The sequence below is a fragment of the Sciurus vulgaris genome (assembly GCF_902686455.1).
Source record: "Sciurus vulgaris genome assembly, chromosome: 17".
In the NCBI taxonomy this organism is placed as follows: Eukaryota; Metazoa; Chordata; class Mammalia; order Rodentia; family Sciuridae; genus Sciurus; species Sciurus vulgaris.
The window spans coordinates 14,754,523-14,780,001 of record NC_136478.1 but is presented as its reverse complement, the minus strand read 5'-3'; the positions used below and the strand labels follow the sequence as shown (position 1 = coordinate 14,780,001).

Below are 25,479 nucleotides of genomic sequence, written 5' to 3'. Positions count from 1 at the left end.
TTTAGACTTTGTATGAGGAAATAAATCCATAACATCAAATTTCATGACAACATCTGCTCTGGCTGACATGATTGAAAGGGAATTTCACTCATCCCAGGTGATTCTGTTTCTTAATTTCTTCTTTAGCATACCTGAGAAGCAGCCTGTTTCATCAAGTCCACCACAGTAGGGAGTGGAGGTTACTGACGCGGAATTCACAACCAGCTCTAGGTTTGGCAATGCCAAAGGGTGACGGCGAGAATTCCTCTGAAGCCACGGTATGGACAGGATGGCTAGAAAGGAGTTCCCAGGCAGGAATGGCTTCACCACTTGTGCCCAGGCCAGCTCTGCCAAGCTAGCAAGCAGAGCGTTCAAGATAAGGGTAGATCAGAGAATAGAATGTGCCAGGAAATTTTTTGAAAAAAATATAACGGTCAAAATATCATAGGGACTCAGATACTTGTACATGCACATTCACAGCAGCACTATTTCAATAGCAAGAAAGGAGAAACCACCCAAGTGCCCATCAATAAATGAATGGACAAACAAAATGTGGTATATGCATACAAAGGAATATTTTTAGTATTCAAAAATTAAGTTCTTGCACATGCTGTGACATGGATGAACCTTGGAAACATTATGCTAAGTGCAATAAAGTCAAACACAAAATGGCACATATCCCATGATGCCCTTTACATGAAATGTCCAGAATAACAGCAAATCCATAGAGAGAGAAAGTAGATTAGAGGTTTCCCCAGGGGCTGGGGGCAGGGATGCAGGGGAGGAGGGTGGAGGATCTTATTGCCTAATAGGTAGAGTTTCTCTCTAGGGTGATGAAAAGTGTCAGAAATAGATAGTGATGATATTTATACAACATCATGAATGTGATTAATTCCACTGAATTGCACACTTAAAAATGGCTAAAATGGTTAATTGTGTGTTGTATATATATTTTCCCATGGTGAGTGGTTAGGGATTTAAAATGTATGTGTAAAACCTAAAATCAGATAACCCAATTGAAAAGAGTCATGAAAGCTAAAAATGGGAAATAAAACGAATGGTAGATAGACAAGATGATCAGTGTTTGTCCCAGAGCCAGTCTGTTGAAATTACCCCAGAAAGAAGTATACCCGTTCTTGTCTTCTCGAAGGAGCCCCACTCTGGATGTGGATATTTGTTTATTGCATGAGCTTATGGTTGTGTTTCAAGATCTCAACTATGGTTGGGACAAAGTTGCCAGTCTTCTTTGACTGGGTGCCCTTCCATGCCAACACACCTGATGTGAGATGACCTTCTGGAAGCTTCTTGCTCCCAGGCCTCCTTCTGCCTCAAGAAAGAGTTCTAACATGATGTCACAGTTTCTGCTTTCTCCTGCCCTCCTTGCCTCCCAGCATCAGAACTTCAGCATCAGTCACTATATATTTGGAACCCACATTTTCATTGGTTTAAGAAATGCGAAGGGATACTGGAAGAGAGACTGCAGGATGCTGGGAGTTCTCCTGAACCTGCAGGCTGGGAAAGACCCCACTGCCTCTCAGCCTCTCCAGCTCCTGCTTGATGTCATAGGAGATAGAGCTACCTTCTGGAACTGTTTGGGGAGCCCAAAGTCAGCGCAAGCAGCAGAAGCAGGCGGCGGGCAGTAGAGCTTCCAGGACCCCAGGGGATTGTAATCACGTTCCCCAACCAGGTGCTGGGAGTAGGGCTGGCCACGTCCAACCTTCTTGGCCAGGAGCCAGAGTTTCCAGGCCTCCTTCCACCCTTCAGCTCCTTCCCATCATCTTTCCAACCAGAAGCTTGTTAACTGTTTTCCTGTGCTTTTATTCAGATTTCAAGGCACCCTCTGTGTGTTAAACTTCAAAGAAAGTTTGCTGCTATAAGTGCAATGCTGTAACAAGTGGAAGCTGTAAATGGTTCTGTTGAAAATGGTTTGTTAAAATGAAGGGGCCGGGAACTTTTCTTGTTCCCGCTTCTTTCAAATGAATTTGCATTTGTGCCTGGATTAAGTTGCCCAGTATCAATCCTGAAATTTTTAAAGATGAAAAGCAGAACCGCCACAGTCATATTTAAAATGTAAAATGATTACAAAATGGCACCCAGCCAATGTTTATGAATCATTGAATATGAACATAAAATCATAAAAAATAATCACCAAAAGGTAAATAAATTACCCAGCTTACTGCTTATTTTCACGTAGGTTCTGACACAAAAGCTGCAGCCATGAATGATTTATACCTGTTTTAACAATAATACTCATTCTACTGAAAGATGGTCAGCACTTGTGCTGCTATAGGCAACATGCCAGTTGTCGAAAGGTTAATGTTTCAGCAGCAATACATTAAATTATGAATAATACTGGTCCCAAAATGGAAGGTTATTAGCTCAGTATGCTTAATTAGCCCAGCTAGAACTTTGCCATCAAGCAACTGTGCCCATTACTTCAGCAGTAGCCAGGGTGGGGGATGGCATCGCTGGGATTCTAATGTCAGAGCTGGTTCAGGTACAGGTAGGAGGCCCGTGGGCGTGTCTTTTACTTCCTTTTCATCTGGCATTAACTTTATGAGAAGCATCTCAGAAGCTGGTTTTCAGAATTCTGAACTGTCCCATGGTTTATCTGCAAATCCTTTCCAGAAGGAAAGAGCAGGAACTGTTTAGGGGGAGTACTCAGTGTTGTGGACCCATCTTGCTGTGGTCTCATGTCTGCTGGTTGCTGCTAAGCCTAAGCCCTAAGGTAATCGTGGACAGGTGGATGGGCCATTAGCACCCCTCCAACATAGCTCTTTGTTGAATAGCTGCCCAGCAATCTCAAACCAGGTAGCAGGACAGTTTTGGGTGTTTTTTTTTAAGTCTAAGAGAATAAATGACAGCCAAGTTAACCGACTACAGGATCATTGCGTGCTTGACAGTCTCATGACTGCCATGAAGGGAGGTCTAGAATGCCAACACCTGTCCTGGAGTCAAGGTTCTTGGAGCAGGTTCCCATCTATTCAAGTGTCTAAGGTGTGAGTAGGTGAATCTCAAGGAAAGGATCCTCCAGGGAGAGAATACCGAAGACCGTGTCGACAGAAAGAAGGTTGGGAGAGGAAGATCAGGCATTGCTTGAAAGAGTATTGGAAAAGCACTTGCCTGCCGGGGCAGTAAGGAAAGTGTTGAGCACTGAGCTTGGTGGGGATGGTGTGTGTGTGAGTGTGTGTGTACACTCTCAACCCCACAGCAGTAAGGAAAGTATCGAGCACTGAGCTTGGTGGGGATGGTGTGTGTGTGTGTGTGTGTGTGTGTACACTCTCAACCCCACAACCATCCCAATCCTTCACCCAATCCTGGCTCTGCCCTGCCAGGTGCTCCAGTTTTAAACTTGAAGTTTACAGCCAGGGAAGCGCCGGGCCCCACCCATGCCAGGCCATGCCTTGCCGGCTCCATCTGCTAGAGCTGGCTGTCTGCACCACCGCCCAGCCCTACTTAGTACTATTAGTAGCTTGTTTTTCTAAGCCCTAAAATTCATTTTCTTTTCCCGCCTCGCTTCCAGAAAAATAAATAAAAGTGAACACATCACTCATTTAAGACGAGGAATGGAATTTAGGTTGCGTTTTTCTTTCTATTTTTATGATTAGTTAGAATTTTCCTGGGAACGCCGCCAGGAGGGCATTATGGTGAGATAATGTCCTGTATTTAATCAGTGCTGCAATGGCGAGCTGCGTTCTGTGGGGAGAGGCCGAGTTAACGCATCCTTCTCTGTCTTGTCTGTTTTCAGAAGTCGACCGCTTGGCCCAAGATGAAGACGAGACCGAGAGATGGCAGGGCTCCAGGCTGGTGTGATGGCCTGCCAGTGGACAGGGAGCGGCCGTGACTCCATCTCTCCTCCCAGGACTTGTCAGCCCCGAGAGTCCTGAAAACCCCAAAGAAGAGAGTAAAAAGAGCCCCCCTAACCCACCAAGGTGATCACCACTGGACCCTCCCAGCGTTTCCTCTGCAACTCTCAGACGTCTGCTGGTCGGACACACTTCCGGCTTTCCAATGTGCATCTTTCCCCCTTGGCAATCCAAACACAAAGGGCCAGGGGAAGCACTCGGCCGCTAAGTGAACCTGGAAGTCAGCGCCAGGTAGGACGGGTCATCTCCTTCACTCTGCATGTGCGTGCGTCCAGTCTCCAGCAGCTGGAGGCCACAGCTGCTGGTTTGCAGCCCTTGGAGTTGCTCTTATTGGCACAATTGTTTGCTCCATTGCCGACTGGTGAAGGGAGATCCCTGGGAGTGGTAACATAGAAAAGCACTTCTTAGAGAGATGTCTGAAAGGAAGGAAAAAGACCAAGGCCTGAGGAGAAAGCAGGGCTGCAACCTGAGATGGGGAGCACAGAGAACAGATGCATGGATGGCCTTTCTATGTAAATAGCAGGGTGGGCAGGAGAGCAGGAGCGTGCCCGGCACACAGAGCCTTTCAGATTTACTGTCGTCCCCATTAAACTGCAGGTCTGCAAGAGCCGTCTGTTCAGGTAAGGGCAACAGAGAGAACAGGATGCCCCAAGCAACCCATAAATAGCAGGGTGAAGACAAAGTGTTTATTACTTAGCCTCATGAAGCCCATATAAGCGCTCTCCCAGGGTGTGCAGGAGCAGGAGGGAGTGTGAGCCGGCCCACGTGTGTGTCCCGGGAGTGGGAGTCCCAGACACAGTGTTCGCGCTTGGCTTGACTCTATGAAGGCATCTATTTGATGGAACGTCCTGGAACAGTTCATAGCCAAGCCCAGCAAACCTTGTGTGGAGACAGAGCTGGCTTTTTCTCTTTCCTTTTCCTGTTTGCAGTGAGAATAAGGCCTTTCTCTTCTCAGCCCTTTGCTCTCCCCAAAGTTGTCTCACGAGGTCATTGCCAGATGGCAGGCTTCCTTTCAGTACAAGGTTTGGGCGGAAACAATACTCTGTTTTCTGGGGGGCTGGTAAAGCTCTGGGCCTGACCAGCCTGCACTAAATTTAAATGGACTATTGTTTTAGGAAGGGTGACGGTTTCTTCAGACAATTGGGCCTATGTGATGCCAGTCTTTTTCCTATGTATGTAGGATGCAGTTTGCCATCCATCCAGAGCAGCAGAAAGGTACTGAGATCATTATATTTGCCAGGTTGGGCCACTCACTAGCTGTGTGTCCCTGGACAGGTCACTAAGTGACTTACCTTTTTCAGCTAAGCACGAGTGTCCTTATTTCAGATGAGTCTATCTGTAAGATACCTTCTGGCTCATTCTTTGACTCTTTGATTGCAAGATAGTACATTTCCGTGTTCACCAATGAGCTTAAAAGCACTTTCTTCGAGCAGCTTATATATCAATAGCACCGGTTTCTGCGAGCAGCTAAGGATATGTGCTGAATGTTCTATTGAATATCTTGAATAATGAATTTATTGGTTTGCTAAGGACTGTGGAAAGTAGAAGAGTTCTGTATTGTCAAGTTCTAGCATCTTGAAAAATCCTCATAGATATTCTCAGGCTTTTTAGCTGCAGTAATCTTTGTCACCATTGGATAATATTTTGAAAAATAAGCAGCACCTTCAAAAGCTATCTATTGGAATTTCTGAATGAGGACTCAGCTCCACAAAATCTTTCATCTGATGAGGATCATCAAATAGATTATAGCAATTCACCAAAACTAAGGTTGAGTAGTTTGGGTCATTATTGATAATTATCAAATGCCATAATATCACATTTCAGGGTTTCAAAGAAAATTAGTAGGATAATGCCAGGACTTAGAAAGGCCCAGCGTCTGGGATGCCAGGAGCCCTCTGGCATGGCCTCCAATGGCTGGTGCTGAATGGCTCTGTATGCTGGCTTTCCAGGAAGGTATGCCACTACCAGTTCATGAAGAGGGATTCCCTGGGGTTCTGCCAGTAAGTACAGTAAGAATCGGTCCTGAAGCCATGGAAGGCCATTGCCAACTCATTTGTAGATCTTTATGAGATGGGCTCTCCCAAGCTGCCTGGTCCTTTTTGAAGAGTCTGACTCTGCTATTTGCCTTGTTACTCGTGTTTATTCCTTCTTTAACCTCCCTTTCCACCTTCCCCTCTCTCTCCCCTCCTTCCAGAAATATTTATCGATATTTATTGAGCATATACTGCATGACAGGCACTGAGCTAGGTACACAGTTCTTGTGTTCTTAAACAAATGGTCCCTGAGATCAAAGTCCTTTCTGCTTCATAAGAAAAATATCAAGTAATCAAACAACCACAGACATTATTTTCAAACAACCACAGACATTATTTAAATAGAGTTATTATCATGAACTTGGAGAATATGGAATTCAAAGAAAGTAGCTGGACTGTTGGGGTTTTCCAGGAAGAAGGTTCAGGATGGCATTCATAGAGAAGAGGCAAGGCATTCCCAGCAGAGAAGACACAATCTATTTGGAAATCACAGGTAGACATTTTGCGAATCACATGCAGGATTTGGGGAGGAATCAAGGCTAGAGATGAGTTTAGGGACCACCAACCTCCAAGCAAGCACCTTGAGTTCAGGAATATTTATTCATCCTTACATCCTGAAGACAGTTCCCCAGGTCTGGGCACTGGTGGGGTATCTCCAGATCTTGCCAGTCAATGATCATTGTTAAAGTCTGCAGGTCAGTCTCCCAAAGCAACTTGGTGTTTCAGGATCTGTGTCTGCACAGTCACCTTAAGCAAGAATGAATCTTGAATCCCAGGTCTTCTTTTTCAGAGACTGCCCCAATTCATGCTAGTCAGCGAAGTTTCAATGGATGGAACAGTCACCACATCTATTGCTTATACACAGAGGTGTCCCTAAAAGGGCCCATATCACGTCCTTTGTTAATGCCACTGCTGGCTTCATGTTGGCCCAGCTCTCTCTCATTTGAGTTCTCCTTGGTAGAATATTTGTATGGATTAGAAAGTACAAGTCCACTATCTAAAGGTGCAGTGTTATCTTTTTCTTGGGAAGTAGATGTACCTCTGGGCAGCCTACTGAAATCTCCATCCAGGGTTGTGTTGTGTCCAAATGCAGAGGTCCCATCTAACCTAAGACCTCTCAATGAGCTGTGTCCTTCTGCTTCTGACTTTTTCTGGCTACACCCTGCCTGCCTGTACCCCCATGATGGATACTAAGTAAGGGGACTTCCCTTTCAGGACCCAAGTATGGCCAAACCTCTCCAATGACTCGCCAATACAGCCAGTACTATAGAAGTTGGAAGACTTGCCTTCTTGTGGTAAAATGAGCTCCTATTAGTGGTTCTGCCTTCTGATACTGGTGTCTCAATGAATGTGACTGCCTTGAACTTCAAGACCTACTTGACAGTGGTCTAATAATTATCATTTGGTTACCTGGATCTATGCCCCAATTACCTACTTGAACTGCCATACTTACCTGGTTCCCAGAGTCTTGTCTGAGCATGGATCCCCAATGTTCATTCTATCCCATTCATTCCTCTCTTGTTCTTCATACCTAGAGTTGATACTAAGATAGAACTTACTTAGATGATACCTCTAATATATATATGCTATATATAATCATGGGATGGTAAGTACAGGTATATGAAATGAAATGAAAATCTGGTTTGGCTTAGAAACATTTGTCCCTTACAATTTAATACATTTTCTTATCTTCAAACTACATTAAATTTCATAATACATTAAAATTTGGAGACAGCATCCTTTACTCCTGGAAAGAGCCCAAAGTGACATGAACAAAGTCACCTCCATGAAAGATGACATATGAGTGCCACTTGCTTACAGAGTCTCATGGGATTCTCACCTGTTATCTCCCATTTTTAATTAGAGTTATAATCATCTCTCAGGGGGTATTTGGAAGCTTCATTAAATTCACCAGCTTTTCTATATGTATAATACTGATAATGATTAAAATCTCCACCATATCAAAAATTATAACCATTGGGGGAAATGGGTCTACTATCCAGGGGCTTCAAGTGAAGTTAGTTCCCTTTTTACTCCTAAATGATGAAGACTCTCCTGGAGTTGGCACAAAAAGCAGCACCCTCTCCAGTCAGTACGTTTGTTTCATGTCCATCTGACATTGCTGGATCCTCCATCTGCAGTTATCTCTTTACAAGGTGTCATTCAGGGCCCATTTATGACCATGAGCATGGCTCACTGATCCTTCTTATAAGACTCTACTGGATCCTTACATGTGTGGAGAAGGGAGCTGCCCTCTCACTAGAATCCACCAAGTGCCTTTCCACTCAGCTCCTGTGAGCTGTCATAAGCCTTCCAGAACTTTCTACCTCCATTTGCACTGCCCCCCAAACCAGGTTACTAGCTTGGGCTTTTGGGTTTGGTACTCACCTCACTACAGAACTGCAAAGCATCTTATAGTGCTTGTCACTGGGAGTTACGTTCCAGACTCACAATAGGTAGTTTCATGATGGAGTAGAATTTCTAGATTGAGGGTAGAACCCTAACCCTAGACCTGGGAATCTCTGTAGCAGCACTCTCAATACTTTGGAACTGAAGATTTTGATTGAAATCGTACCGTTGGCATTTTGCTTCAGCTGATTCTTTGTTGGTAGGAATATGCATCGTGCATTATAAGATATTGATAAGCATCCCCAGTTTCTACCAATTAGATGCCAGTTATAAACCTGAGTTGGTGTGGCTTTTCTAGTTGGAGAATGTTCTGGAGTATTTGTAAAAACATGACCACAGACAAAGTCATTTGACCTATGGCAACCACAGGTATTTCCACCATTCCTTTAGAGTTACTCACCCCTTCTATCTCATATCAGAGAATTATCAGATGTGTGCCTGGTTGTGTTGTGGAGGGAGCAATGATATGGAGAGAAGCCGCATTTCCTTGTCTGGCTCTCTCGTGTCCTATGAATACACCTCCTCTATGTCATCTCAATGGGCATTAGGATTAAGCCCATAAAAAACATTATTTCCATATATATTATACTAACTTAAGTGGTTCCACTAAGGCAAGGCTTTGGTGTTTGTTTTGAAATTTTTTTCTGCATCTCATTTGGCCATTACAACAGATTCTGGTAAAGTTGTCATGTTTCAAGAACTGTGTCATTGTTTCTCGATGTTTGCATCACACCGCATTTCAAAGAATGCCTTTATTTTAATGAGCTCATTTATATGAGCAGTGACTATGATAAATTACTGGAACTGTGGAGAACTGTCCATGCCTACCACTTCCCTCATGCCTAAGAAGCACATTCTTCCATAATTCACTGGATTTCAGTCTGTTTTCATAAAAAAAAAAAAAAAATGTTAGTGGGAATAAAAGGTAAAATTCATTCATGCATTCAAAGAAAAGTTGTTGCATAGAATATTGTGCTACTTACTGTGAGATACTTAGAGGCATCTAAGGCAAAACCTGGGAGTTCAAGAACTCCGTCCCCATGCACAGTCAACATGTGGACAAGAACACCTAGAATAACAAGTTGGGGTCTTATAACCTATGGGTCTTGGGCATTCAGAAGACGGTGACTGAAAAAGGTGGATTTTGTATACTACCTTCCCTTGGCTGACCACAAGTTCTAGAATGCATAAGTAAATGGCCTGTAAGAACACTTCTTTTCCTTCTTTGATAGGATTCATATAAAACAATGGATTAGGGAAATGCAAAAGGCAAAGAATACTAGGGTTTTAGCAAAGCATTTGAAAATATGGTAAATGGCAACTTGTCCATCCATCTCATGGGAAATAAGATGAAGCATGGGTTTGTCAGTAATTGGTTGGTTGTAATTGGTACCAATGTGGAGGAGATTGCCAATGCTGTGATACTAAGCGTATGGTCTTAATCCATGCATAGTAGTCATAAAATCGTATGTTGCTGAGAAAAGAACACAAAAGGGTGTTTGTATTGTATGCTAAGAAGGCACTTTACCACTGAGCTACATCCTTAGTCCATCAATTTTTTAAAATATTTTTAAATAGTTTAGTTGTAGATGGACACAACTTTATTTTTATGCAGTGCTAAGGATCGAACCCATTGCCCCACACATGCTAGGCAAGCGCTCTACCACTGAGCTACAACCCCAGCTCCCTATCAAATAATTTTGAAAGACCAAAGCTATGCACCATAATTAATCAGATGAAATGTAACACAAGAAAATGGAAGCCAGGCATGGTGGCACACACCTGCAATCCCAGCTCCTGGAAAGGCTAAGGTAGGAGGAGTACAAGTTCAAGGTCAGCCCAGGAAGCTTATCAAGACCCTGTCTCAAGATAAAAAGTAAAATGGGCTGGTGATGTAGCTGAGGGGTAGAGCACCCCTGAGTTCAATCCGCAGTACTGGAGCAGAGAGGCTGGGGAGGTTTCTCTCTTGGATCTAAAAATCCATCTACATAAACACAGGCAGAAGGAGCCAGACTTGGCAACAAGTATCAGGAAAGTCTCAGAGCAGTTCTATTTTTCAGACTTTTATGTGCATTTAAGAATCACCTGGCATACTTGTTTCAAATGTGGACTCCCAGGTTCCACCCTGGTTGTGAGATTCACAAAGTTTGAGGTGGAGCCTAAGATACTGCTACAACAAAAGATCATAGACTGGGTGGCTCAAACAACAGACATTTCTTTCCCATAGTTCTGGAATCTAGAAAGTCCAAAGTCAAAGTGTCTGCAGAGTTGGTTACTGGTGTGGGACCTTTTTTAGGGGAGTATAAACATTCAGTCCTGGGTCATTCCAAATTAGAAACTTCATGGGCCACACTGTACAAACTGCTGTCATAGAGGTTTAAGTTAATAGGAGGATTCCAGAGTTGTCCTGAGCAAAGTTTGATGAGAAGAACAAAAGATGTGAGACTCCTGGCCCATTTGGGGTAGATAGAGCAGATGTGGATAATTTATATTTAATTCTGGGGATGACTCTAAAAATACAGGCAAACTGGAAACAGGAAGGCAAAGGAACTCAGAACCAGGTCATGTGAAGAACAGTTGAAGGAAGTGGCAGTTCCTCATTTAGAAATATCAGAGTCAGCCAAGTTCAGTGGTGCATGCCTGTAATCCCAGCGACTTGGGAAACTGAGGCAGGAGGATTTTGAGATGGAAGCCAATCTCAGCAGCTTAGCAAGGCCCTAAGCAACTAATAAGACCCTGACTCAAAATAAAAGATAAAAAGGGCTGGGAATGTAGCTTAGTGGTTAAGCCCCCCTGGGTTCAATCCTCAGTATCAAAAAAAAAAAAAAAAAAAAAAAAAAAAAAAAAAGATCAGAGAGAAAACAGGACAGAAGAAAGGAGGAAGATCATCTGTGTCAGGGAATTAAATTTGCTTTGTATGGCCTCCAACGTGACACCAGGACCAGTGGGCAGGAGCTCCAGAGATTCAGTTTAGGCTCAAAATACTGACCATCCTTCCTGAATAGCCAGAGCCTTCCCTAGCCATGGAGGCATCCAAGAATGACTGCAGAACACGTTTAAATGACTCTTCATCAGGCTGGGGTGTAGCTCAGTGGTACAGCGTGTGCTCAGCATGCACAAGGCCCTTGTTCAGTCCCCAGCACCAAAAAAATAAAATAAAATAAAATACAAAGAAATGATTCTTTAGGAAGTTGTCTAATGAAAGGAAGGGTGGTACATTGATCAGGTGGTAGAATCAAAGGAGTCATTGTTGTTACTGTCTAGTAGGAGGGACTAGAGTTTGTGTAGGCTTCCAAGCAAAGACCGATACAAGATTGATGGAGACAGGTGTGCCATGGGAACAGCAAGGGGGCAAGATGGGAAGGAAGGAGCAGGGGTGGAGGGGTTGTGTTTGGGAGCCCAAGAAAGACTTGCAGTGACATGGAGGCAGCAAAGGAGAAAGGAGGTACTGGGTAAGGACATAAAGACATTTCACTGAGGACAGAAAGGTTCACACAAGGTTTAAATACAGGGCACCAGGCAAGTTGATGGAGTTCATTCCAATTATGCTCTCAAGAAACAAGGGGCTGAAAAAGCTGTAAGTTTTCTCTGATAAGCGGATACTGATCCATAGTGGGGGGTGGGTAGGGAAGAATGAAGGAACTTTGGATTGTGCAGAGGGAAATGAGGGTAGCGGTGGCTGGGTGGGGATGGGAAAGATGGTAGATTGAGACAGACATTATTACCCTATATACATGTATGAAAAGAATTTTTTAAAATATATTTTTAGTTGTTGGACTTTTATTTTATTTATTTATATGTGGTGCTGAGAATCGAACCCAGTGCCTCACATATGCTAGGCAAGCACTCTGCCACTGAGCCCCAGCCCCAGCCCCATGAAAAGAATTTTTTTTTAAAATTATCACTGTCAAAAAATTAATGAAAAAAAAAATGATTAAAAAAGAAGAAGAAGAAGAAGAAAGAAAGAAACAAGGGGTTGAAATCTCCTGCTCAGTATGAAGAAAGAGTCGGGTTGGTAGTTGGTATCCAGAAGTACCCAAGACACTGGAAATTCCATGTCAAGGAAGTCAAGTTTGTGCTGTCTTCTTGATCTTCACGGAGCTGGGGCTTTTCATGACTTTGAAATTGTCTCCATGCAGTGCATTCTCTAGAAATGTTGGATTTTTATAATAAAAACCCTGTGATTTTAGAAAGTGCGTAGCCCCTGTGCCATTGTAGTCTTAGTAAGAAATATAAACTCTGAGCTTTTTCATCTATTTTCTCATTTACTTCCTAGTGGAGTTTCAAGATGTTTATGGAGATTAAAGACGTTGACCTCATGAGATGTACAACATTGACACAGTTTGAAAATTCACCATACCTATCTTTGGCCTTGACCACTTTCAGTTCATAAAAAACCTCTTCAGATATCTGGAAATATGCTTGTCAAAGTAGAGGTTGTATGCCTTGGCCATTTGTTTCCTCATTGTTTTTACAGGATCAAGTTTTAAACATTCCTTAAACACCTTATTTTAAAAAAAATTATTTGTAGGTGGACACAATACCTTTATTTTGTTTTATGTGGTGCAGGAGATTGAGCCCAGTGCCTCACATGTGCTAGGCAAATGCTCTACCACTGAACCACAATCCCAGCCACCACCTTCGTTTTCGAAGATTTTTTTTTTGGGGGGGTGCTGGGGATTGAACCCAGGGCCTTGTGCTTGCAAGGCAAGCACTCTACCGACTGAGCTATCTCTCCAGCCCCTTGAAGATTTTTTAATTTTTTTTTTTTTTTTTTTTTTTTTTTGCAAGGTAAGGTTGGTTATAAGAGAATTTGTTCTTACTGGCTACATCATGGGAGAACCACTTCATTTTAAGACCTTGGAAAGACCGCAGGAAAGCAGGATTCATGTCTCTATTTTTTAAATTCTATTTTAATTTTTACAGACTGCAATTTTGATTCATTATACACAAATGGGGTACAACTTTTCATTTCTATGGTTGTACACAGTGTAGATTCACACAATTCGTGTAATCATACATGCACATAGGGTAATAACATCTGTCTTAGTCCACTATCTTTCCTTCCCCCACCCCCTCCCGCCCCATTTCCCTCTACACCATCCAAAGTTCCTCCATTCTTCTCTTACCCTCCCCCCAACAAACACCCCCCCCCCCCCGTAATGTATCATCATCCACTTATCAGAGAAGATACTTGGCCTTTGGTTTTTTGTGCTTGCATGCCTCTATTTTTAAAAAGAAAAAGGGAAGTTGGTAATATCCTAATCTGGAACTTCACCTGGAAAAAAAAAAAAAAAAAAGACGCCAAATCATTTCTAGAATAATCTACAGTGAATACAGCCTGATCTTAGATCACTTGACAAAACAAGTTCTGTCAGACTGATTCATCTCCTTCCGTGAAAGAGTAACAAGATTTAAGTAGATTGAGGAGAAATGGTAAATGTAATCTCTATTTTATTTAGCAAGATGCTTAAACTCTTTCATCCAGCATCTTGGTTAATAAATTCTGAAAATTTGGGGATTGGCATGATATGTGCAGGGGGCAATTGAGTGCCTATCCTGGGGTCTGGATTTAATAGCACGTCTTTTTTGAGAGGTCCAAGCACAGGGGGGAAAGTTATCTGACCTGCTTTAAGAGGAAGACATACTAGGAAGTTCCCTCAGAGGGAACTGTTCTCACTGAGGATCCTGTGAGTCCTGACGGATATATCTGACGTGTTTATCATCCGTGGTTTTGATTATTCAGATGTGCTCAGAAGATCAGTTATGAATATTATATATTTTTTCCTGGCCTCTCAGTCATTCACATACCCTGCTTGCGCATCTTCTGAAATTCCCCAAGAACTTCCTGACAGGATCGGTTCTCAGGCTTCTCTATCACCATAGAGAGGGGAAAAAAAAAGAGGAAACAATAACTCTGAAAGCAAGTGAGATGCGTGGAAATAAATCTGTCATCCTCCGTAATTTCTGGAAATTCTATTCTGGCTTAGAAAAGAGTCTGTTGCTAGTGACGGCGATGATATTGCTTTTATGATGATGCCTTGGGTTTACATACCCCCTCTGCTCCTGAGAGTCCAAGTGCTTTAATAACTGTTGCATCATTTTAAATTATGAATCTTTGCAACGCCCCCTCCTGAGGATGTCTGGTGGGCACCAACTTGCATTCCTCCTATTTCAGGAACTTGATGACTGGAATTAGGTATATCAGGTACCTGTATATGGAGAAAGGTTTTCCTCAGTAATATATCTTTATCTCATTGCCCCATTTCCCAGTACTAACAAATGTAACCCAGAGCCCAATGATACCTAAAAAAAGAAGATCATATGTTTGTCTAGACCCCACTAGTTTCACAGCACTTTCAAAATCACTTGATCTTCACACTCCAACTCTGCAGCACCAACAGATTAGTACCATCAGGATATCATGACTCATTATCAAACACCTGTCGTGTGCCAGGCTTTGTGCTGGACACTTTATATGTGCCATCATATTTAATCCTCAGACAACCCAGTAGGTGTGTACTGCTATCACCACTGGACAAGGAGAAGCACCGTCTGGGGACGGAGTGACTTGCTGGAAGACCATCCAACTCTTAGTGGCAGAGCTGCAATGAGACCACAAATTTTTGATGACTTTTCCACTCTCCAAAGTCTTGCTTTATTTTATTTTATTTTTCTAAGAACAGACCTTGATTCTTCCAGCTAGTTTGTTCTTATATTTGTCTATTTTTCTCTATATTTTTTAATGTGTTAGTACTTGCCTAACATTTCTAAGGCCCTGGGTCCCTGGGTTTAATCCCCAGTATCATTTAAAAAAAAAAAAAAAAAATGATGATGAAAAGTGATAATGCCTCCACCTTGTATCATTGTTAGTCCATTTTAGCTCAGGCCCCGTCCTTAGCAATTTTTTTAAAATAACCAATAATAATTATGCTTTTAAAAGAATAAAGAGGGGCTGGAGTTGTGGCTCAGTGGTAGAGCACTTGCCTGGCATGTGTGAGGCCCTGGGTTCAATCCTAAGCACCACATATGAATACATTTATTAAATAAAAGATCCATTAACAACTAAAAAAAAAAATTAAAAAGAAGAATAAAGAATCAGATTTCAGCGTAATCTCAAGGGAAGCCCTTCACAGCGTTTGTGCGTTCATCCGATCTTTGTTTTTGTATCTTTGGGCCCAGAACGGCCTTCCTCCTGGAATCCTTATTTGCAATGTGGCATTGTCATCATCATCACCGCCGTGATCACAGGTCATTATCATCACCCTCCTTTTCCGCGGGGGCGCATCATTGAGTGCCAGGGAGCCTGTGGGGGTTCGAGGAGATCACCTGTGCCCACGGTGGAAACAGGTGGTGTAACCCCTAAGATGAACGCAGATCTGTTTACAAAGGCCCCTGCACTTCTGTAGCACTGTCACTGAGTAGTGAAACAGATGAATATTGTTGGCATTACTTCGGTGCTATGTAGTTATAAATGAGCACAGGAAACACGGCAGAGAGCTAAATAGGAGAGACTGAGTACTGTCAGCTCCAACATGGGGCTGGGGACAGTGTCCACAAGAGGAGGTGAGCTACACACCAGAGTTGGGAGAGAACTCCCTATAGTGTCTTCCCCAGAAGTCTACGGAGTTCAGAGACTCCATGGTAAAAGATGACAATTCTTCTCCTCCTTCCCCTCCTTCCCCCACCTCCTCCTTTTCCTCCTCCTCCTCGTCTTTTTCTTTCTTTCTTCCTTCCTTCCTTTCTCTCTTTCTTTCTTTCTTTCTTTCTTTCTTTTTTTCTTTCTTTCTTTCTTTCTTTCTCTCTTTTTCTTTCTTTCTTTCTTTCTCCTTCCCCTCCTCCTCTCCCTCCTCCTTCTCTCCCCGCCTCCCCTCCTCCTTCTCCTCCTCCTTTCCTTCCTTCCTTCCTTCCTTCCTTCTTTCCTTTCTCCTCCCCCTTCTTCTTTTTGAACAATTCCCACCACCCTCTGTGACAAAAATTGACAAGAATATGACCATGCAGGATCTACTAACAGAGGCCACTAGAACACACAGCTGCGAGTTTGGAACTTGTGTTCTGTCTTGTTATTCTGTATCCTAATCCGTTTCATCCAGAAACGATGAGATGGCAATGACAAAAATGACATTGAGACTCTTCAATGCCACTTTTATTTGGGCTCAAAATCACACAAAAAATAATAATTTCATTGATCGACAGAGCTATATGTCTGATGGACAACTCATGAGAGCAAGCCCTTGGCCTATAACATTTGGAAGTATAGAATTAGAACTTATACAAAACATGTAAAGCCTATAGAAGTTTCTAGATTCCTAGCATGTCCCCAAAGGGTTTAGATCCTAATGAGGTTGAAGAGGCATATTTATGATGAGCGTCCTCAGTCAGACCCCCCGTCAGCTTTGTGCCTTACCAAGTACACAGGTCTCCCAGGCTGACCTCATAGTTTCTGAATTCTCTCCTGACTGACTGCCAGGGCCACTTAGCTGGCATAGTACTGGAAGTGCCTGTTAAAAAATAGAAATGTGGGGCTGGGGCTGAGTGGTAGAGCACTTGCTTAGCATGTGTGAGGCCCTAGATATGAACCCCAGCACAGCAAAAATAAAGAGAAATATACCCAAATATAGCAAAGACCACTGTTTCTAGGTTCAGAGTCCCATTCCTAGATCTCACAAGAATCTTCTGATGCGTATTTGAAGATTTTTCTATACAACCCAGTGGTAAATATGCCCCTTTAAGTATTCATGCACTCCTAGTGGAATCCCGTCTTTATAAGTGCTGCGGATTATGAGTTCACACTTAGTACTTAGGAGTACTCCTAAATGTGAGACTACTTAGGAGTCTCACACTTGTGTGACCTTCCCATGCCTCCTCCTTCCTCCGCCCCATACTAAAAGGAGGAGGAACCCAGGTGACAGCCCAGGGTAGGAGGAAGGAGCCAAAGGGTAGGTCAGTGTCTCCATTACACCCCTTGGCCTGGGAGAGCTGTTCCCTGCCATTCCCCCATTGTCTCACCATCTTGCTGTCTGCTTTCAAAACAGTTTCCAGGGACAACCCATCTACACCTTTCTGTGAGAATAAATAAACAGATTGAGGCTCCCAAGCCTTTATTAAACATTTCCTTCAAACTGTGTGTTTTGGCCCTTCACCCACATGTACCAAGAAAGCTCTCCTTTCTCAAGCAACAGGACCTCAGAGCCCTGTTAGAAGCAGCCCTTTGAACAAGAAGAAGGTACCAGTGTTGACCATGGCCACCCCTCCTCTCTGCCTCCCAGATTTTCCCAGGACCCTGGATCCCAGGCAGGAAGACTCAGAGAGGCCTCTTTGGCCCCTCACAGACCAAGGACTAGGAGTCACAGGCACAGTCGTAGAGAAAAGACCAGGGACCAATCACCTGTGCCCAAGAGCTTCGGGACCTCTGGTCTGGCTGGGGGCAAGGGAGGGCGCCCCTGGTCAGCAGCAGTGATGAAACTGTGGGACCAATGTCTAGAAGAGGAAAGGCTGCACATAAATAAATAGGGTACATATATGATCAAGCCCCCAACCCCTGCATCTTGAAGGCCACTGGAGCAGGAAATTGAGCGGCTGGACCCAGCAGCCTTGCTTTGCCCTCCCCTCCTCCCCCAGGTCTGGAACATTTTCTGGGCCATCCAGAATTTTTTTTTTTTTTTTTAATTAGAAATCTTAAATCTATAGAGAAAGAGAAAAGAGGAAGTATGTTAAAAAAAAAAAAAAAAAATACCGAGTGAAGACTCAATGGCCACAGATCTGAGAGTTGGAGAGGAAGAAAGGTTTGTTGGAGAAGGAAAAGGAAACAAGCCCGCCTGCCCCGCCCCTCGTGTGTGTGTGTGTGTGTGTGTGTGTGTGTGTGTGTGGTGTCAGGATGGTCTCTTGAGCCGGCCTGGGAGGGAAAAGGAAAACAAAGGCAAGTGGCCACAGAAAGCTGCAGAAAGAAGTGGTGGAGGCGTGAGTGTGGGGGAGGGGCGGCAGGCCGCACACGTGTGTGAGAGACAATGATGTCAGCATTTCCTTCTGGGTTTGTCACGTGGTCCCTGCCAGGTAAACAGACTGGAAATAGACTCCATAAAGGCAGCGCCTGCTGGGCCAGGCGGGAGGACATGGCTTCACCCTTTCCTTTCTGCTGTGTCCTGATCAAGCAGGTTCCCCCCTGGGGCACATGGTGGTCTCTGAGTGGAACTGCCTTTTGACAAGTGAGGGAATATGACTCCGTGAGGAAAAGCTATTTGCTTTTATAATTAGCTCAAGGAGGTTGAAGACATTTTGATTTCTTAAAAAGGGACAGAGGGACTGGAGATTTGGCTGAGGGGTAGAGTGCTTACCTAGCAGGTGCAATCCCCAGAAGGTGGAGGGGAGGAGGAGGAGGAGAAGAAAGGGGTGGGGTGGGGAGAACGACTGACTGTAGGCAGAAGTTCAGAGGCTGCAAGGGTCTTGGGCCTAGGATTGCTTATCCTGCAGTCTCTCTGGTAAGGGGGTCAGATGGATCTAGATTAAGGATGTTCTGGAAGGCTCAAATTTACAACGAAAAGATCAGATGCTGTCTTATCAATCCCAGGAAACAGAAAATGCTAATTGCCTCAAGGAGAACAGAGTAAAGGAGTTTGATACAGTTCAGTAGGTAACTGGTGTCTCATAGAGGGACCGAGCCCCAGCCCGTGAAAGAGAAGAAAGAACAAGACAAGTTACAATGTCTCTTAAGCAGAGTTCTTTAAAATTAAAAAAGGGTAGCTGGGCACCGTGGTGCACACCTGTAATCCAAGCAGCTTGGGAGGCTGAGGTAGGAGGATCAAGAGTTCAAAGCAAGCCTCAGCAAAAGCAAGGCACTAAGCAACTCAGTGAGACCCTGTCTATAAATAAAATACAAAATAGGGCTGGGGATGTGGCTCAGTGGTCGAGTGCCCTTGAGTTCAATCCCCAGTACCAATAATAATAGTAATAATAATATTAATAATAATAATAGAAAAGGGTCAGGTGGCATGGTGGTGCATACCTGCAATCCCAGCTACTGGGAAAGCTGAGGCAGTAAGATCATAAGTTCCAAACCAGCCTCAGCAACCTGGTGAGACGGTGTCCCAAAATAAAAAAGGGCTGGGAATGTATCTCAGTAGTAGAGTGCCCTGGGTTCAGTCCTCAGTACCCCAAATTAAAAAATAAATAAAAAACAGATAAGGGTCCCCAAGCAAAACATAGCAGGAGTTCAGGGCATTTTAAAATGGGAAAGGCACATCTGGAAACTTTATTTGAAAAGCAAAGTTGTTGGAGAAGGTAATTTTCCCACCTGGAAAGCTTTAGGGCTCAAAATGGTGATGGGGGTGGAGGAAGAATATATGGCTCTTTCTTCAACTTCCTGGAAATAGGGCCTTTATATCTATGATGAAATAGCTCATTTAGGCCAAACTTTGAATAATTTTGACTTGAAAGGATTGCATCCTCTTTTGGTCATAATTTTCTGTCCTCGTGGAAATTTAGCTAAAACCTGTGAGAAGTGACAGGCACAGAGGCACATGCTTGTAATCCTCGTGGCTCAGGAGGCTGAGGCAGGAGAATCACAAGTACAAAGCCAGCCTCAGTAACTTAGTGAGGCCCTAAGCAATTTAGTGAGACCCTATCTCAAAAGAAATGAAAAAAAGAAACCAAGCTGGGTATGTGGTTCAGTGGTTAAGCACCCCTGGATTCAATCCCTGGTTAAAACAAACAAAAAAGAAACCCACACAAACCTGTGAAAGGTAGATGACCAACTTTTTCTGTTTTCCAAGAGTGGGAGGCTTCCTTAGATGCAGTCCCAGGGAAACTCTTCTAGCCTTGCTATATAAGATGTAATAAGATAACTGACCCCTCCTCAAAACTTTCACTCTGTTTTTCTCTCATTTCTTATTCTCTCCTCTCCTTTCTTTTCCTCAACCTCCCCTGATCAGTTTATAACAGGGAGCAATGCAAAACCCATTTGGGCATCCTTGTCTATAGATGGACTTGGGAGCCGGCAGAATACAGCTGAATTGAACAGTCAGTTTTCGTTGCACCTGGGAGCAAAAGGGGGAGCATTCTTGCAAACTGCTCTGCCTACCCCACTCCCCACACTAGCTTCCTCTATGGGAAAGGGGAGAAGATTGGGGTCTAATCAGAGTACACAAGTATACTTCCAGCCCTCAAGTTAAAAGATAGATATGTGATACTTCTCTCTGTTAACAACGTACGTCACTCTGACACAACTCCCAGCCCAGAGTTATTTTTGCACCATTATGTAATTGGGTTGCCTAGTCAGAAGTACTTCCTTAACAAGGCTTTCAGCAACCCCTCTGCGCAGGCCTGGCCAGTCCTGCCCAGTGACACACACACACACACACACACACACACACTTTTGTGCAGCTTCGGAGTCCAACCACTCTGAAGTGAAAGGAGACCAGCCTCTCCCACTGGAGTCTGCAGAATCACCCAGAGGGGTGGTCAGGCCTGGTGGTGCACGTGAGCTGGAGTTGGCAGAAGAGTCTCTGACAGTCAAACCTCAGTTTGGGCAAAGAAGGCATTTTTGTTCCAAGGGGCTGTGGGCCTGCTGCTACACATGCCCTTCCCTCTCTTAGGACCTGCACAACCAAGTATCGACGTGCCCAAGAGGCCTGCCATTTGAATGTCCCTACCCTCTCTAATTTCCAGTTTACTGGATTTCCTAATATTTTTTCATGACTGGTTGGTCATCTGATCATCCCTTCCTGTGAGCCCTGCTGACTCACAGAAGTAAGGCACTTGTCAGCTTCAGACAGAGTAAGAAAATTTGCAAAGAAAATAAGAAGGGCCCCCGTAGAGGGTTCTGGCTATGAGTCATCCAGACCCCAAACCCAGGGTACACTGGCAATCATTTCAGGGCTTAACCTATATTGCTGTCATCCTGGGGTTTTGTGCATGTTGTTATATTTTCTTGCTTTTTTCTTTTAATGACCATCCTCCATGATGGTCAGTGACTTGTCTCCTAGCCCTGAATGTTGCCCTAAAACCATATAAACCCCAAATAACCCTCCCCAGAATATTTTCCTTTCCCTCCCCTCAGCCCATCTGCACTATTGCTTCTCTTCCCTTGGTTCCCTGGTTCTCCTGACCTTGACAACAGGCATGGGTACAATAGAAAGAGCTGTAAAGCCTGACAGATCTGGGTTCCAATTCAAGTTGAGCCTCCTAAATGCTGTGTGACTTTAAGTGAACAACTTAACCTCTCTGGGTGTGATATTTCTCTTTTATGAAGTGGGACTAATGGTATCAGTTTCCCATTGCTGCTGGGAGAATTGACTATAATTACATGTAAAATGCCTAGTAGGGAGCTAAAACATAGTAGGTGTTCAACAAATGTGGGGTCTTCAGGGAGGGGAAGAGATTATGGGCACCTTGCCTGGTTCCTGAGAACAAACCCTTCTGGAATATCTTTTTAAGGATGCTGAATTGAATCTCACCATTATTGTGTGGTGGGTGGGCGGGGGATCCAGAGGGAAGGGGAACAAGTGCCCTTCATCCTAGGTTCCCAGCACAGGATCCCTGAGATAGACACCCCCATGGCTATTCATTTCGGAGAAGCTTCCCACCTAAAAACTGCCCCCCTTCTGTCCCCTCTCAGCCAATGTCTCCCTTCAGTCCCCTCCAAGACTGAGCACTAAGTTCACTGTTAGGCTATGGTCTTACCTGTGACTAGCTTCAGGGGCTACCAAGTACCCAGAGCAAAAGGACAACAGCTCTTCCCAGAGCTTGCACGGGCGCGAGCCTTCCTTGCATCTCTGTTGCAAAGGAGGATTCTTCCAACTCCTCAGCAGGTTGGAGCCCACCAGGCGTACAGGGATCCCAAGAGTAAACCGAGGCACAAACAGCCACAGTCAACATAATGAGGGAGACCAGGCAGGAGAGAATCCCAGAGGTGGGGGGCAGGGAAGAGCCAGCACCACAGGACTCAGGGCTCTTGTCTCTGAAGTACACAAACACCCAAAGCCTCGACATTGGCTGTACCTGCAGGGGGCCAGGGTGAGGTGGCAGAGGACCTGTGGCAGCTCGCACCACTACTCCAGTTGGCAAGAAGCCCTTCCCTGCAGGCTGTAAGTTTAACCTTTAGCATTCAAGTGTCGGGCCTTAAGTGTCGTTGGGAGCGATTCTTCCCGCGGCAGCGTTCCCAGACTGCGGAAAGAGGGGTCGGCACAAATCCGCCTGCTCTCCTTTTTCTTACCAGACAAAATGAGAGGGAGGGAGATGTGCAGACACAGGAACCCCTCGAGCTGGCCTTTCGCTAACCTAAACATCCACTCCCACCTCCTTGGCCAGTCGGGTTTCTGGTCGGCCTCAGTGGAGAACAGGGCCCCTGGGGTTTTCCACTCCCTGCCCTGCTCGGGACTGAGGGGGACAGAATCTGCCTCTGTCCCCAGCCCCCGACCGGGAGGGGCCGCCTGGGACTCCCGCCCAGCTCCTCCTGCAGTCGGGTTCAGGCCCCGTGTCCTGGCTTCCTCCCATCAGCGCCCCACTCCCGGAGCGCGGGGTGGACACTTGTGAGGCTGGACTGACGGCGGCGGAGTGGTGGGAAGCCGTGGGACGCGAAGGGCCCAGCTGGGGAGTCGGGGTGACCGGGAGTAGGGCGCTGCGTCCGGGCGGCGCAGGCGGGGGGCAGGAGCTGCAGCCGCGGCCGCGCCCTCTCCTTCCCAGGCTCTGCTGGGGCCTGGTCCCTGGCCTAGTGGTTTTCCTGGGGCCCCGCTGGGGAGCGATGGGGTGACCCAATTGTTCCGCAGGGAGCGTTTCCCCGCCCAGTCGAAGGGCGGCGGAGCCATGCCTCGCGCGCACCTGCAAGGGGCGCCAGGGTCCCAGGGTAGCGGCTCTGCGACGGTCTTAGCGTCCCAATCGCTGTCTCCAGGGGCCAGAGCGCCCTGGCTTCCTCCCCCGAGCCCGAGCCAGCGGGACAAAAAGGTTCCCGAAATGGGGCTGGGTGTGCCAGACGTCAGGGAGGCGCGCGCTGGCTCTGTGAACTGGGATCAGCACCTCGGGAAACTGCCGGGATTCTCCGGGCTACGGTTCTTGGGGACCGGCAGGGGAGAAGTGCAGCGGTGCCTCCAGGGGGGCGGGAGAGAAGACGCGAAAAGGGTGCGTCCTATGCCCGGGCCACAGGAAACTGGCGTCGAATGTCCCTACTGCCCCGCTGAGCTCTGGAATTTAACAGGGAGGTGGCTGCAAGGGCGCGCCCCGAGCCCACAGGGGGCCAGTGCCCTGCCCGCTGCTTTGACACTGGCTGGGCCAACGGCCTTCTGGCGGGGAGTGCGGCTAACCGGAGCCCCAGCCCTGGTGCCCCGGGCCTGGCGCACCCTGTGCTCCTCTGGGACCACCGGGTCACGCCCTGCCCTCGACCCACCAGCTTCAACCAAGTGCGGACCCCAAATTTCGTGGCAGCCGCGAGCGGGAAGATTGGATTCGCATTTTTCTCTATTTCTAAGAACGGGAAACAAACGAATCAGAAGATTTTTGCTTTGGAAAAATATCTGTTCGATGTCGTTTGTTGCTTAAATTGTCCTCGGAAAAAATTTTTTTCAACTTTATTTGTAAAAGGGAAAGAAAGTTGATGCGCTCCCCAAACCTTGATTCTCTTTAAACCGTCCCCTTAGACGTGCAGTCAGTTACCGCAGAGGTTTTCTGGGGCAAAGAGAGCCAAATGGAATGGGAGGGAGGACGGGGACTGGGAATCTCTCATTTTAAATCCCATTATTGGCTTTGAGGAGAAGCACAAAAAATCAGGAAAAGCTAGTTCGTCCCCCACTGATTTCCTTCACTTCAAAGATTTCTCTCTCCCCTTAAATCAGAAATATTATGGCACTAGGTATTTTTCAAGAAAAAAAATTCACGTTTCTTCAGAATATGTAGGCTGTATAGGTTCCTTTTTACATCTCTTAGAAAAAAAAAAAAGAAGAAGAAGAAGAAGAAGGGGGGATGAGGATGAGGCACTCAATTCCCTGGCCATTAAACAAGTCATGCCTGCAAGAAATGCAGGCATGGGGGGGGGGGGGGGTGCTCAGCCGCGCATCCCTCCATTAGCGCACGCCTGCGTGTCTGCGTGTCAACAATGCACGTGCCACCGTGGGCTCCATCTCCCCAGGCGGGCCCTGGCGGGCTATGCGCAAATGGGAGCCAGGTCTCTGTTGTCCGCTCACAGCCCTGCTCCCCCAGACGGCTCCCCGCGCTTCACCGGGCTCCCTTTTTTCTGTCTTAAGCTGGCAAGCAAGAAGCCTCGATCATTTCCCCAAGTTATGCTCTTGGAAATCCCTAAGGCGAACGTAGCAGGACCAAGGGGCGCTTGCCCTCCAGTTGTTCACTTTGTTGCGTTGTGATGAGGTTAGTTCTTTCTCTTCTTCACCGGTCCCAGGCTTCAGATGTGGTGCAAACTTCTAGTACCAGGTCACCGAAAGGCAAGCCAGCGCTAGCACGTGATACCGGCGGTGCAGAACCTGGGAGAGCTACAGGCTCTCCTGCCCCCAGGTTGGATTTCAGATTTCCATTGCAAAGGAACCAAGGAAGCTGGGAATCTAACTCAAACCTGGGAACTGACTAATTGCCCTGCATTTTCACAACGTGCTATGTATTGGAAATGAAGGACAGGCTTTATCATTTGGATCTCTTTCAAGGACCAGTCGCTCCAAGTTTGGGGGTAATTCTTTAAAGGGTTTACTTCTGAGAAATAGGAAAAAAAGAAAGAAAGAATGAAACATACCCACAATCCATGTACTGGGGATGACACTCAAGAGTAGGTTGTGGTCTCTTTTGAATCGGGAGTTCAAAAGAAGAAAAAGCAGAAGAGAGGAAAAAAAAAAAAAAAAAAGCTTGTTCCCTCCCCCTTGCCCCAGGGATGAAACCTCTCTAGATTGGAGCGGCCAATTTGGTTTGATTTCTGCGGGTTGGAGGCTCTGGCAGGGTTAGGGGCAGCCAGGCTAGAAAGACAAACCTCAGCTGCTTTCTGGACCAGCTGGTCTGCTCTTGGTCCTGGATACAGAGGCTGAATGGGGTGATTCACCCTCACCCTGGTAGCTGGTGGGAGCATCAGGGGAGCCGCCCTGCGGGCTCCCTACATGCCCCATCTTTGGACCTCCTCACTCATCTCCCTACCTTCTCTGTGCCCCACCTGCCTCCTGTCCCCCAAGAATTTAGTTTCCCCTTTCCTATCATTTCAAGCCAATTCT

At 45.6% G+C, this 25,479-nt stretch overlaps 1 protein-coding gene across 2 annotated transcripts in view; it reads left to right on the top strand.

Annotated features, from left to right (window-relative positions):
* The window catches only part of ZFHX3 (zinc finger homeobox 3), a 308,931-nt gene that overhangs the window by 37,603 nt on the left and 245,849 nt on the right, over nucleotides 1-25,479 (top strand). The window contains exon 2 of one of the 2 annotated variants that reach the window (XM_079117846.1): nucleotides 3,728-4,076. The gene's annotated coding sequence lies outside the window, so the exon portion shown is untranslated. Of the gene's footprint in view, nucleotides 1-3,681; nucleotides 4,077-25,479 lie in introns of those variants that run through there. The other variant, XM_079117848.1, reaches the window with a different exon arrangement.